The sequence below is a fragment of the Lathyrus oleraceus genome, chromosome 2, assembly GCF_024323335.1.
Source record: "Lathyrus oleraceus cultivar Zhongwan6 chromosome 2, CAAS_Psat_ZW6_1.0, whole genome shotgun sequence".
Lineage (NCBI taxonomy): Eukaryota > Viridiplantae > Streptophyta > Magnoliopsida > Fabales > Fabaceae > Lathyrus > Lathyrus oleraceus.
Window position 1 is genome coordinate 428,659,042 of NC_066580.1, and position 16,135 is coordinate 428,675,176.

A 16,135-nucleotide genomic window follows, 5' to 3' on the forward strand; every position below is an offset into this window, starting at 1 on the left:
AAGATTGTGAAGTCCCTGGAGAACTTGCCAGACTACTGCAAGAAGAAAAGACTACACAGCCGCATGAGGAATCAATTGAAATTGTAAATCTGGGTACTGAAATAGACAAGAAAGAAGTCAGAGGTTTCTTGGGACACTTGAATTACATTGCCCGATTCATCCCACACTTGACTGCTACCTGCAAACCCATCTTCAAATTACTGAGAAAAAATCAAGAGATGTGTAAGACCCCAATTTCGGCCCTAAGATCCCTCATGGCCCATATCATATCATATCATGGCCTCAAGGATCAATGCATACCCTAGCTGCCCTCCTAGTGGGTGGGATACCTTGTGAGTGTGGTTCTTGATCACCAAGCATGTATAGCATATTGTATATCATTGCTTTTCATACATTTACTAACCAAAAGTACAAAAATATTGTCATCTAATCATGTTGCTTGCAGATGAAGCTAGCTAGGCCAAAACAGTCAAATCAGGCCTTGAGCATTTGATGGTGACCATTCTTGAAGAATTTGGACACCATGATCATTCATCAAGAGTTCATATAACTTGTGATATCATTTGGAAGCAAGATCTCATGTGAAAGAGGCTTGGAATCCATCAGAACTTGGCCCAGTCAAACAAAAGTCAACAAAAGTCAACTGTGGTCAACTGTACATTTAATCAGTGATTTGATGATTGGGATTGATTGAAAATGTCTCATTCATGTCTATACAAACTTCATTTGGCATTTCAAAGACCAAGGTTGAAGGGATTGAGCTCAGACAGAAAATTTCCCAAAATGGCAAATGAACCTGTATTCTCAGCTGCCCAAAACGGAAAGCTTTTTACCTCAAAAACAGAAGTCCAAGGAAGCTTCAAATGAAAAATGTTCAACATGACAGATGTAGATCTTGTTCTTACCTTTCCAAAAAGTCCAAGAACTCAAAAATCCAATGTACGGTTTGCAAGATATGGCTCAGTGAATTTCAAAAAAGACCCGTAATCAGGAGGCCATAACTACCACATGGTTTATCCAAATTGCAAGTTCTTTATATGCACAAACTCCATTTAATGTGTACTTCAAAGTTGCATAATTGGATTTTTTTGGAAAAGGCTCCATGCAAAATGCCATTTTTGAAGTGAATCAATTTAAGGAGAGGGGCAAAATCGTCCAAAATTGAAAATATGAGGAATTGGGAAATAATGCCTATGCAATCAGCTTCAAAATGATTTTTGCAACTTGTTCCAATTGGGAAAATTCTGCAGAAGTTGCTTCTAAGTATCAAAGGCAAAAGATCCAAATTCACACATAAACATGCTTACACTAATCCATTTTTGTTTAACTATAATTAAATTTGGATTAAGTATTCCATATATAAGGTTAATCTAACAGAATTTTGCAGGTTGGTTAATCATTTTCCAGAGCATAACAGAAAATCCCAAGCCATTCTCTCATTCTTCTCCCATTTTACCAAAAATTTTTGATAGCACTTTCTCATCAATTAAGCATTTTTCTACTAATCTTTGTACAATTCCATGGTGAATTCATCATCTACAGGTGCTGTATAGTTTCTGTTTGCAGGAATTGATTGGAAAATCCGGCAATCTCGCGACTGTCGTGAAGATGCTCATCCATGGCAGTTAAGGAAATCTGATGATGCAAGCGTTCTTGAGCTGGATTCTTTTCACCTATCACCTTCCACGACGATTGGCTATATCTGTTTCGCCATTGGAGCCCCTGCAAATCGCCGAAGCTATCACTGCATTCAAGAAAGTGAAAGATTCGATCACCACCGTTTCAAAAATTGAGTTAGGGATGCTGTAGATTGTAGCTCGTAGATCATGTAGAAGCTTGTGATTTGTAATTTCGTTAAAGATTGAGGGAGAAATTCATGATTTAGGTTTTGTCACCTTTTTTCTTTTCCTTCGATTCGAGCTGTGTGTTGATTGATTGATGAAATTGATTATGTATTTGCATTCCTGAGGAGAAACCGGTTCGACCGGTATGTGGTTTATGTATTTCCATGGACGTTTGATCAAACCCCAATTTCCAGATGAAGAACTGATGAACGCAGGCGATGAACATTCAACAATTTCTGGAAATTACTCTGTAGATCCTGTTTCCGTCCCTTTCCAATTTGGATCCGTGTTCTTCATTGCCAGGGCCAATCATACAGCGCCACGTCGTTTAGTGGAGACGCCGCGTTTTGGCTTGGCAAGGCATGTTTACGTTCTGTACCATTGTCATTCAATTAAGTAAATAAATCCTAATAAAATCTAAACAAATATTGCAATAATTATTTAAACACTTCAAAAATTCATATAATCAACAATAATCATCCAAAAAATGCAAGACCTTTTTTGTTAATCATCATTTTTTTCTCTACTTTTTTTTAGATACAAAATAAAAAATAGTGCTTGGAAAAAATATAAATTGACATAGAGATACTTTTGATGTGTACATATTTCCATATGAGTTACCATTTAATTATAGAAACCACATGCTATATCCAAAATAAGTGAAAATTGAGATATGGATTCTTGACATCCTTCTGGATTTTTTGACATAGGTTTGGGAATTTTTTAGCCTATGGTTTATTATATATGAATTATTGAAGTTGGACATGTATATATGTGACATAGTTTGATATGCTGAATTCATCAAATTATTTACCATGCTTCCCATTGGCCAATGGCCCTAATTTTTTGCAGGAAGTTTATTTGATATGTTAGCTATCACTATTAATTTTTGTGGATTTTATAATCCATTTTTCTATTTGATCCATATTTTTCCTTGCTGCCTAGCATGTTAGAGTTTCATTGGTGTAACCTTTTGTATATATGTTGCCATATCCTCATAATTAATCCAATGGACATGAAAATTGATAGCATAGTTCCTGACACATTAATGTAGCATTTGGCTTTGGTCTCACTGATTTATAATGCACCATTGCTGTTTACCATCTAATTGAAGTTGGTGTACACTTGTAGACTTCATTTGAGGTAGTTTTTGCATGCTGTACCATGTTTAATTAATTCCTATTGATCTACTAGTCCAAATGACTTGAAATTTAATATGTGACTTGCTGAATGTCTTCTGGTTAGAATGTAATTTTTGTGGATTTTTTGGTGCCATTTTGGCATTTATTTGGATATGATCTTGCTGGTTGTTTGTATGAGACTCAACTTTGCACCTCTTGCCTTCTAGGTTGCATAATTAGAAATAGGAGCATAGTTTGAATATGGGACCAATTGGGATCCCTTTGTTAGTGAGATAACTTGATTTTAATCAGGAATTGGTTGCTGTTTTAGGATTTTTCCATCCTTTTGACCCTAGGCTAGTCCTAGTGGTCATGTTACTTACACTTGAAGTTGATTGTGCCTTTTCAGGTTAAGAAGTTAAGGATTAAGGAAATTGTTCCACATCTTGGATTGTCTTATTTGACATTTGTGGACTAACCTATTTGTTGTAGGATGTTTGAACTTGGTTCATGTGAGCCTTGTGCTATGCACACTATTATTTGTATAATTGTAATGTGTTAATTGATTCTTATGTTGTTGTCTGTTTATGAATGGGATGCTGATTATACTTGATTGTTTCCAGGTACCCTTTAGTCGCTCAGTTCTCTTAAGAACTTGCTTTGCTTTGCTTAAATAGCAACTTGCATTGAGGTATAAAACCTTCTTCTTCATGTAGTCTGGAGACCCGGTCCGTTATTTGACCGGGCAAATTGTCTGAAGTCCTCCTTAAGAGGCATTGATTGTGTATGTTTATATTTGTCCCAAGCAGGAAAAGTCCTCATTTTGAGGCAATTGGTGGAAGGTAGAGATAAGTAGCCTATCTCCCACTATTCAGTGAGTCTTCTCCTTGCTCCCATTACATGGTTGTAGCATTGAGATCCATACCCAAGATCTATCGAGTCTAATTGGGGAAAGAGTTCCATCTTTCTGAACTCCCCCACATTCTTATATTTACATGCTCTCTCGGACATGAGATAGAAGCAATGAGGCACACCCCTCATATCCTTTCATCTGCTTCACCTGAGCCCCTCAATGGCCAGGTTAAGAGCGACACTTACCTCTTACAGTGGACTTTCATGGTCAAACCCTTTGCTTGAGCCTCATGAATGGTTATAGCGTGTGCTACTTGAATTTATGTGATTGATTACTTGATTCATTTATACATGATTACTTGATTGCCATTGTGCATTTACTATCATTGATTGCCATTGTGCATTTATCATCTTTGTTTGCCATTAGTGCATGATCATTTCTTTTGTCCTTGTGACATTGTTGTTTACCCATTGAGGAACCAGTTATAAGTCCCTGTGAGTTGGCATCTGTTCCCATGACATGGAAGGGGTAGAGTGTAAGACCTCATTGGTCACTCATACCCATTGCTTAGTGCATTCATTTGTGCTTGTATGTGAGGATCCATTGTAAGTCCCTGTGATGTGGCATTTGTATTCCTAGGATCATACTGTGGAGGTTAACATAAGTCCAGATGGATTGGCAGTTGATTTCCCTGTTTTGTTTTTTTGTTTTATTCTGATGGAGATTAGTGTAAGTCCATAGAGTGGCTTCTGATATCCTTACTTGTTTTAGGAGACAGGTATAAGACCATTGAGTGGCATCCAGTATCCGCTTTTATTTACTTTCATCTGTTACCATGTTCATATCATTGCTCAGTTGTAGCCTATTCCTAAGGACCCTCTTGAATCATCTTCTATATGATTTCAAGAGGTGGACCCTCCTAAGAAGTTTTACATACACACCATTCCATTCACCTCATTGTGTCCTACCTTTTCACACATGTTTTAAAAAAGGCTTGAAATAAGTGTTGTGCAAACATTCTCACCTCTTTCCAAATTAGAAACTTGGACCTTAAGTCCATGATTTTTCCAAACTTCATTTTTGTAAATACTTCATTTTGAATTGACTTTAATCATACTTTGACTTTTTGTAAATAATCCAAATAACTTCACCCATTCAAGTGATTTTGTGGCTTTGTCCAGTTTGTTAAGTTTTCATACATTAGCTATAGGTTTGATTTACCCTAGTTGGTTGATATTAATCTCACCTATTTGTCCTTAGTAGATGAATTGTAAGTCTTCCTTGCCTATTATAGGGTTAACCCCTCTCTGGCAAGTGGAAGCTTTTCTCACATGGTGGACGTGTTGTTTCTTAAGGTTGAGTTTTCTCCCGTGGGTAACGTAAGACCTTTAAGCTTGTGTTTTAAATTGAATCAACTAACTTTTGGAAGTTTTTAGCCGAACTACGGCGTTTTGATCCTTACCTTTGATGGAAGGTACGTAGGCAGCGGGTTCATCCGTTCAAACCCGATAATTAATTTGTACATTCTTTTCTCATCATCCCACTCATGTTTGCACAACACTTATGTCATAACAAACAATAATTTTCAAACAACAAAGTGTGAAAAGGGCTCCCTAGGAGTACCTAGGACGCATTGGGTGCCTAACACCTTCCCATTGCGTAATTTACCCCCTTACCCCGATCTCTGATCTTTTTATTAGTTTTCTACGTGTAAAACTTCTTAGGCTTTTGTTCGCTTTTTAGCCAGTCCTTAGGATAAATAAAAGTGCGGTGGCGACTCTATATTCATTGTATACTTTGCTTATGATTTAATTGATAGATCATATAGTAACGAATACACCGCTACAGAAAAGTGGCGACTCTGCTGGGGAAAATTATCCTTGGTGGTATTGCCTACTTTTCACCCTTGTTGTATGATATATTATTATTTGTTATTTGACATATTTTTGTACAATTTAGGATAACTGTATTGATTGTAATGTTTGAATTGCTTGATATACAAATGCTGTTTGCTTTGGTGATCCTTGTGAGATGAGTTCTATACCCGAACTCGAGTGCACTCTAGGATAGGAGAATGGCATAGTCTTGTTGACTGGTGTGGAGTAGTCCTTAGCCAGTTGACTTGCGAGTCCATTCACTTGGTGGAGGTCATGTTGGATTAATAATGTCACACAAGTTATTTGTGGTTAGGCATTATTCTTTCAATCATGTGCCTTAGAAGCCAAGGACCTTAGTTTACCAAACCCATCTTGGCCTATTTTTAGGACGTAGTGCGGAGGTCGTTCAGATGTAAGTTCTGATGCGATTGTCACGCGATACTACACTCATAAGAGTTTCTCTTGAGAATATTCTTGGAATACGAGTATTCGTTCCTCCGATAATATTCGAAAGATGGAACGATGATTATGGGAACCTCTGATAGAACATGTCTGGCAGGTTTAAACCCTAGTACATTCCCTTTGGGTGGTTCTTAACCAAGACTCCATGCTCGTGACTCTCAGCAAACCCGTGATTCGTGGTTGAGTCGTTCAAACATCGTTAATATCAATGGATCCCGGATCAGGTGTAAAACCTAAAATCCACCAAAGCGGCTGGTTGATATTAAGGATGTTTGAGCCGGTTCACGTACCGTTAATATCAATGGAACTTGGGTGTCGATAAGGTGAAAACCTAAATCCACCAAAATGGATGATTGATATTAGGGATACATTGAGCTTTCCCATGACCTTTGTTTGGTGTGCTTTGCTTGATCCTTGAGTGTGAGTGTTGCATTCATGCATTCACGCATTCATCTACATCCATATCATCAGATAAAAAGAAAATTTTCAAGGAACTCAAAGGAGTTTATTTGCAAAAATTCTCAAACATGAAAAAACCGGGAAAAATTTTCACCTGATGTATCTGATGAGATATTCTCATATACGATCAAAATGCTTAAATATTTCAAAGTTTGCAAATAAAACCCTTGAGTTTCCTTTGAAATAAAAAACAAGCATATGCATAAACACTTCATGCATCATTTGCATAAGCGGGTGTTTTGTTCCGGTCTCCCGTCCTGTGGTCTGACCCTGCGATCTTCATTTATTTTGGAGACGCACCTCGCCGGTATTATACCAGAGCCAACTCTGCCAGATCGATGGATCGTTTTGAACAAGAGAATTGTGAACTCAAGGAGGAATTTTCCAAACAGAGTGCTTTTGATGGATTAAATCCCGGGCTGGCATTGGCTATTGTTCTGGGGCACATGACGATCAGCCTATTGAAGAGGAAGCTGATGCTATCATTGAAGAAGATGCAGAGGATATAAGCAATTTTGTTATTCCTGGTGGTGTCTGCCACAATTGGGTCGCTGTGGATGTTCCAACAGTTATCCATAAATCAGAGTAAATATGCTCACTTTGTTTAAAACCCTTCTCCCATGCCAAAAGGAGAAGTGATGACATTGTTGGCAGCATTTAATACAATGATGTTTTCATTCAATTAATGCATTGTTAAACATTTGTTTTTCCATTTGTTTTCACTTTTGCTTTTGCATGAAGTCAGTGATCACAAAAAACCTGAAAAACAAGAAAACAGCTTTTTCATCTGCATAAATGATTTGCTTGTTTAAATACAAAAGCTTTTCGTTATCCAAAATCATTATGCAGGGATTTCTAAACCCATTGAACATAATGATCCAACGCCATCTCCCAAATTTGAATTCCTTGTATTCGAGACAGAGGAAGATGATGTTGAAGGGGATTCCTGATGAGAGTACCCGCCTTCTTGAGCACGAAAGAAGCTCATTCAGCTGTATCATGAGAATCAGCAAAACAGTCAAACTGGGGCATTACAAATGTAATGTAAAAAAAAAAAAAAAAAAAAAAAAAAAAAAAAAAAAGAGAGAAGAGGGTGAAGAATCAAAATCAAAGCAAAAATCAGGAAAATTTTTTCAAATAAAAAAAAAGAAAAAAGAAAAAAAGAAGCCTGATACCCTCAAGTCCCTAGTTGACTGATGCTGAATGGATTCAGAGTCGTTATGACCAACTGAATTTGATTGAAGAGAAGAGATTAACTGCCATGTGTCATGGTCAGTTATATCAGCAGAGAATGAAGAAAGCATTTGATAAGAAGGTCAAGCCTCGTGTGTTCCGAGAAGGTGACCTCGTGCTCAAGAAAGTTTTGTCTTTCGCGCCCGATTCCAGGGGCAAGTGGACTCCAAACTACGAGGGTCCATATGTTGTTAAGAGAGCCTTTTCAGGCGGAGCTTTGATGCTTACAACAATGGATGGGGAGGATTTCACTCGTCCTGTGAACTCAGATGCAGTTAAGAGATACTTTGCCTAAAAAAAAAAGGTATATGCAAATGAAAAACAGAATAGCTTGCTAAGTTGAAAACCCGAAAGGGCGGCTTAGGCAAAAAAATGAGCGTCTCGGTGGAGAACCTGCAAGGGTAATCCAGGCAAAAGTTAGAGACTTGATAAAAAAGCATATTTGCATCCCGCTAGATTGAGTACCTCACTCTGGGGCAAACTAGGCAAAAATTAGGGATTTGGCAAGTAACTGCATCCTGACAAGACTTTCTGTTTCATCAGCTGTCTTTTCGTCAGAAGATTCTCGATTCGTCGTCAACTGAAGCTTCAAATACATCGAGATTCAAATTGGTAGAGAAAGGATCATTATGTTCAATGTAGCCCTCTTCCAATATATATCACTGATTTCAAATTTGTACAGATCTATGGAGTCTTGCCATTTGCAGACTACCATTCCATCAAATAAATTTGAGCTTTTATCCAATTATTTGCACTCTTATTTGTTTCAATTCAACAAATGTTTTGCATGTTTTACTTGATAAAAATATCATTGTTTTAAAAACAAAATTTTTCAAAATTATTGTTTTAAACAAAGTGAACATTCACAAAGGATAAAAGGATACTCAAAGAATTTCTCAGTGCTCTCCCAAGGGTGGCATGATTCCCAACAGGTAAGACATTTGTTCATACTCCTGGTTTGGTTTGTATCCTTCTTCTCCAGATTTGGTTGTTGGGGTTGTTCCCCAAGTAGAGATTTGATTGTTGGGGTTGTCCCCCAAGCAGAGATTTGGTTGTTGGGGTTGTTCCCTAAGCAGAGCTTCTGTGGATTTTGATTCCCTGAAGCAGAATTGTGTATTGAAGGCTCAGTCTGTTCTCCAGCAGTAGTCTCTCCCCGGCTTGATTGCTCAGTCGTTCAGGATATTTGTGGTTAGTGGGGTGCTATCCCCGGATCCCGTATTTCTCCCCAAGTGAGCTGCCAGCATAATTGCGAGTCGAGTTGTTGGTGGGGTTGTCCCCTAAGCAGAGTGTTGTTGAAGACTCAGTTTCTCCAGCAGCGGTTTTCCCCAGCATGGATGCCTTCCTTGTGGAAGATTCGGCGGTTGATGGTTTGTCACCTTGGTGCTTCGTCACTTTCTCCAGTGGGTCGCTATCCCCAGACTTTATTTGTATCCTTGGCGAGTAGAACAGTTATTGATATCCCCATTGCAGTCGCGAGCAGAGTTGTTGTCACTCTCCCCAGCGCAGTTGCCAGCGGATTTATCTGTTTTCTCAGCACGGTCGCTTTCCTTTCGGAAGACTCGGTAAGTCAGTGGTTTGATACCCGGTACTTTACCTTTTCCCCGGCGAAGCCGTCAGTGGAGTTGTTTACTTTCTCTCTATCAGAAGGGTTGTTATTCTCAGCAGAGCAGGATTTATTTTCCTACTCAGTGGTTGATTGGGTTGATATCCCAGTATTTTCATCCATCTTTCTCCAGCACTCGTCTGCAGAGCGGTTGTTGTGGCAGTGTTGCCTGTTGAACCTCTTTCAATCCCCCGTATGGTCGGTTGATGGCTCCGTCATCCAGAGGTTGTATTGATTTCCCGATTACTTTTCGATCCTCAGTAGAGCAGATTTTATTGCAGAGTTTACTGATGTGATCCATCAGATGTGTGTTCGCCCCGAGTAGAGTGGTTTGTTGCAGAATCTACTTGTTTGGCGCTTTCCTTCCTCAGTGGGTTGTTCCCCAAGAGAGTAGTTGATGATATCCCCAGTAGAGTTGCTTGTGCAGCCAGACTCTATCCGGGTGACCTTTGCTCCCTCAGTGGGTTGTTCCCCAATGGAGTTATGTTGGATCCGTTTCCATAGCAACAGCTTGCTAGGATCTCCTGCAGGACTTTGAGATGTTCTCTTGTTCCCCGACAGATTTGTCTTTGTGGCTCTTTGCCTGTTGTGACTTCCTGTGCCCTAGTGGGGGTGATCGCTGATCCATTGCTCAGAGATTTGGTATTCCCCTGATATCTCTGATTCTTTTGCTTCTGCTTCCCAGCAGTACTCGCAGATCTTTGCTTTATAGCATGTAGATCTCCAGCAGAATTGGCTTTCCAGTTGGTTTTTCCCCTGGAAGCATAATACCGGACGTTTGATTCCTGGACCTGTTGTGTTAGAAATGTCTGTTTTGTCAGCATTCATCAAACATAAATCGCGCATATTCATGCATATTCATGAAACATTCAGATATTCATGTTGCATTTTTGCCATATATCCTTTGTTTATTATTCCCTGCTATGGTGATATAGATCTTTATAGATCTTCCTAAGCAGATGTCGGGTGTTAAATCTCTCCATGTAGAGTCAGCCCCATAAGCAGAAAGTGTCTGTCTTTCCTTCTGCAGTTCCCCACTGAGATATACCCTCGTGGATGATGGTTTCTTCCGTTTCCTCCCAACACATATATTGGGATGGATTTTCCTATTTGAGTTATATCCTCATTAGGACGTGTCTTGATTCAGTCTGTCTTTTCGGATCTTTCCTGAATTGACATTTGTCGTCTGTTCATTGTGCTTCCCAGTGGTGATTTATATCCCCAGCGGAGATTTCTGGCCTCTACCCTTATACCGGTAGTTGTAAGTCCTATTTTCCTGGCTGCTTGGCGGAAATTGTGGTTATACACCTTTTAGTCCCCAGCCAGAGTTGTTGGTTTTCTACCTGATAATCGGTAGTCGTAAATCCTATTTTCTTACTCTCCAACAGAGTTTGTGGTTTGTTATAAACCTCATTTTTGGTTTCTCGTGCGGATTCGTGATTTATTCTATCCCCACGCAGAGTTTTTGGTTTTCTACCCCGTATTCGGTAGATGTAAACCCTAATTTGTGGTGATTCCCACCAGAGTAGGGCTACTACCCCGTATTCGGTAGTTGTGAGTCCTATCTCTTTTCCCCTAGCAGTGGTAACCTTTGTAGTTCGATCTGGTTGATGGTGGATCTTCTGTTGTTGTGGCTTTATCCCAAAACAGAGTTTTGTTCCCGGTGGTGATTTATATCCCCAGTGGAGTTTGTGGTCTTCTACCCCGTATTCGGTAGTTGTAAATCCTATATCGCTGTGATTTTTTCCCTCCAGCGGAGTTGTATCTTATGATGCATGTGGATGATTGCCGGTTGCTAGCAATCTTATCCTCAGCTGAGTCTTTGGTTTCTTACCCATTAGTCGGTATTGTTAAACCCCTTGTTTTCTCAGCCAGATTTTGGTCTTCTGCCCCGTGTTCGGTAGATGTAAACCCTAATCTCTTCGTGGTTATCTTCATTCGATATTCGATGTCGATATTCCCCCTGCTTTTGGGTAGTTGCTCTTGAGTAAGCACTTGTATTCCCAGCAGTCTCCTGGGTCATTGCCGGATGCTTGCAATGTTATCCTTTTTGAAGTCGCCAGTGGGTCTTTTCACCGTTTGCTAGTGATTCGTTCCCCGGATCATTGATTGTTTATCAATGTATTCCTTGCTTTTGTGGATAATTGCCGGATGCTTGCAATTAATCCCCAGTGAGTCTTTCATTTACCCTTTTGTTGGTAATGTTGTTACTCCCTTTGATTGGTCATCATTATATGCCTGTTTGGTATCCCGATGCCTTTCGTTTCAGACGATTTATCCTTTATTAACCCTTATACCAGTTGTGGATAATCTTCCATGCGAGTATACTATCCACGTTCTGACGGTAATGGATAATATATCTCATGCACTCTTCAGTTGAAGCCTTTTGTGTTTCCCTGGTCGAGTAAGATTCGTTATTTCCCTTTGCGGAGTCGAATATTTCTGTGTTTCGGATAATTGCCGGATGCTTGCAATTTATCCTTTGAGTTGTCTTTCGTTTACCCGGATGCTTGGTAACGATTGTCTCTCTTTTGGTTAGTCACCTATTATATACTTCGGTATCTCTGGTGTCTTTTCCTTTCGAGTATATTATTCACGGTCTGCCGGTAATGAATAATATGTCTCATGCGCTCTTTAGTTGGAATCCTTTGTTGATTTTCCCCAGCTGAGCAAGATTCGTATTCTTTGTAGAATCGAATATTCATCCTTTAACCCGTTTGTGTTTCGGATGTGTGTTTTGGCATATATACCAATTCACGTTTTCGGTAGATCACCTATTATATACTTCGGTATCTCTGGTGTTTCTTACCATGCGAGTTTATTATCTACGTTCTGACGGTAATAGATAATATATCTCATGCGAGTATCTTATCCCCGGTCTGCCGGTAATGGATATTATATCTCATGTACTCTTTGGGTTTGTGTCCCCAGTTGAGTAAGGTTCGCTTTCCCGTTGTGGATTCGAATGTCCATCCTCTAAGTTGATTTGCTTTTTCAAGCCCTCCTTTCGGATGATGAGTGTCTTGGCATATATACCAATTCACGTTTTCGGTCGGTCACCTATTATATACCTCGGTATCCCTGGTGTCCCTTCCTTTCTACTCCCTATTATGACTTTGGTCACTTGTGGAGTCAGATTTTCCTGAGTATTATACCTTTGTTGGTCTTTCTCAGATGTTGGTTGATTGATATCTCTCACCCTTATACCGGTCTTAGATATTCATTCTTCCTGAGTTTGTTACCCTTATACCGGTGACACCTCATTCCTGTTGCTTTCCCGGGAGAGTCTCTGTGTTAGATGGTTCCCCTGCGGAGTTTTCTTTGGTGATTTTTACCCTTTGCTATACGGGTGGTTATTCCCCAATATATGCATCTCCCGGCAGGGAGGCTCTATGTGAATCTTTTCCTGGTCCGAGTCCGGATTTTTATCCGAAGTATCCTTTGTGGGTAGTTGAGTCAGCTTATGTCTTTCCTATGGATTTATTTTCCTCTGGAATTCTTTATTCCCCGGTGTGAGTCCTTTGCTTCCTCAGCAAGTTCTCCAGTCCGATGTCTGTTATCCCCACTCGGAGTCGTGTCTTAGTCACGTTGTGTCAGTTTTGTCATTTCACTAATCAAAATCGTGTCCTGATCACGCATTCTTTTTCCTTATTATCCCCTAATAGAGTCCAATAAGAGTCTTATTAGTTGAGTCTCTGTTCCTGGTGAGTATTACTCCGACGGATCGTCTTTTCTTCTGTGTGAACCATATATTCTCCACAGAATTTGCTTTTGCATGCATACATCTGCATCATGAGGTCTCTTAGGGACCAAAATTCGTCTCATTACTATTATTTAAGCCCATTCTACCGCGTCGAGATGAAGATTTCTAAACTTCACTTCTCCGGCTAGAATGACCTTAAATAGGGGCATCTGTAAGACCCCAATTTCGGCCCTAAGATCCCTCATGGCCCATATCATATCATATCATGGCCTCAAGGATCAATGCATACCCTAGCTGCCCTCCTAGTGGGTGGGATACCTTGTGAGTGTGGTTCTTGATCACCAAGCATGTATAGCATATTGTATATCATTGCTTTTCATACATTTACTAACCAAAAGTACAAAAATATTGTCATCTAATCATGTTGCTTGCAGATGAAGCTAGCTAGGCCAAAACAGTCAAATCAGGCCTTGAGCATTTGATGGTGACCATTCTTGAAGAATTTGGACACCATGATCATTCATCAAGAGTTCATATAACTTGTGATATCATTTGGAAGCAAGATCTCATGTGAAAGAGGCTTGGAATCCATCAGAACTTGGCCCAGTCAAACAAAAGTCAACAAAAGTCAACTGTGGTCAACTGTACATTTAATCAGTGATTTGATGATTGGGATTGATTGAAAATGTCTCATTCATGTCTATACAAACTTCATTTGGCATTTCAAAGACCAAGGTTGAAGGGATTGAGCTCAGACAGAAAATTTCCCAAAATGGCAAATGAACCTGTATTCTCAGCTGCCCAAAACGGAAAGCTTTTTACCTCAAAAACAGAAGTCCAAGGAAGCTTCAAATGAAAAATTGTTCAACATGACAGATGTAGATCTTGTTCTTACCTTTCCAAAAAGTCCAAGAACTCAAAAATCCAATGTACGGTTTGCAAGATATGGCTCAGTGAATTTCAAAAAAGACCCGTAATCAGGAGGCCATAACTACCACATGGTTTATCCAAATTGCAAGTTCTTTATATGCACAAACTCCATTTAATGTGTACTTCAAAGTTGCATAATTGGATTTTTTTGGAAAAGGCTCCATGCAAAATGCCATTTTTGAAGTGAATCAATTTAAGGAGAGGGGCAAAATCGTCCAAAATTGAAAATATGAGGAATTGGGAAATAATGCCTATGCAATCAGCTTCAAAATGATTTTTGCAACTTGTTCCAATTGGGAAAATTCTGCAGAAGTTGCTTCTAAGTATCAAAGGCAAAAGATCCAAATTCACACATAAACATGCTTACACTAATCCATTTTTGTTTAACTATAATTAAATTTGGATTAAGTATTCCATATATAAGGTTAATCTAACAGAATTTTGCAGGTTGGTTAATCATTTTCCAGAGCATAACAGAAAATCCCAAGCCATTCTCTCATTCTTCTCCCATTTTACCAAAAATTTTGATAGCACTTTCTCATCAATTAAGCATTTTTCTACTAATCTTTGTACAATTCCATGGTGAATTCATCATCTACAGGTGCTGTATAGTTTCTGTTTGCAGGAATTGATTGGAAAATCCGGCAATCTCGCGACTGTCGTGAAGATGCTCATCCATGGCAGTTAAGGAAATCTGATGATGCAAGCGTTCTTGAGCTGGATTCTTTTCACCTATCACCTTCCACGACGATTGGCTATATCTGTTTCGCCATTGGAGCCCCTGCAAATCGCCGAAGCTATCACTGCATTCAAGAAAGTGAAAGATTCGATCACCACCGTTTCAAAAATTGAGTTAGGGATGCTGTAGATTGTAGCTCGTAGATCATGTAGAAGCTTGTGATTTGTAATTTCGTTAAAGATTGAGGGAGAAATTCATGATTTAGGTTTTGTCACCTTTTTTCTTTTCCTTCGATTCGAGCTGTGTGTTGATTGATTGATGAAATTGATTATGTATTTGCATTCCTGAGGAGAAACCGGTTCGACCGGTATGTGGTTTATGTATTTCCATGGACGTTTGATCAAACCCCAATTTCCAGATGAAGAACTGATGAACGCAGGCGATGAACATTCAACAATTTCTGGAAATTACTCTGTAGATCCTGTTTCCGTCCCTTTCCAATTTGGATCCGTGTTCTTCATTGCCAGGGCCAATCATACAGCGCCACGTCGTTTAGTGGAGACGCCGCGTTTTGGCTTGGCAAGGCATGTTTACGTTCTGTACCATTGTCATTCAATTAAGTAAATAAATCCTAATAAAATCTAAACAAATATTGCAATAATTATTTAAACACTTCAAAAATTCATATAATCAACAATAATCATCCAAAAAATGCAAGACCTTTTTGTTAATCATCATTTTTTTCTCTACTTTTTTTTAGATACAAAATAAAAAATAGTGCTTGGAAAAAATATAAATTGACATAGAGATACTTTTGATGTGTACATATTTCCATATGAGTTACCATTTAATTATAGAAACCACATGCTATATCCAAAATAAGTGAAAATTGAGATATGGATTCTTGACATCCTTCTGGATTTTTTGACATAGGTTTGGGAATTTTTTAGCCTATGGTTTATTATATATGAATTATTGAAGTTGGACATGTATATATGTGACATAGTTTGATATGCTGAATTCATCAAATTATTTACCATGCTTCCCATTGGCCAATGGCCCTAATTTTTGCAGGAAGTTTATTTGATATGTTAGCTATCACTATTAATTTTTGTGGATTTTATAATCCATTTTTCTATTTGATCCATATTTTCCTTGCTGCCTAGCATGTTAGAGTTTCATTGGTGTAACCTTTTGTATATATGTTGCCATATCCTCATAATTAATCCAATGGACATGAAAATTGATAGCATAGTTCCTGACACATTAATGTAGCATTTGGCTTTGGTCTCACTGATTTATAATGCACCATTGCTGTTTACCATCTAATTGAAGTTGGTGTACACTTGTAGACTTCATTTGAGGTAGTTT

The 16,135-nt window shown here is 38.9% G+C and overlaps 1 long non-coding RNA gene across 1 annotated transcript; it reads right to left on the reverse strand.

Moving 5' to 3' along the window:
- Window positions 1–1,303: 1,303 nt before the first annotated feature.
- Window positions 1,304–2,026, reverse strand: LOC127121502 (uncharacterized). Its single transcript, XR_007803468.1, has 2 exons — window positions 1,896–2,026; window positions 1,304–1,744 (listed from the first exon to the last, which is right to left on the reverse strand). It is a non-coding gene; the product is annotated as an uncharacterized LOC127121502 (long non-coding RNA).
- Window positions 2,027–16,135: the final 14,109 nt, after the last annotated feature.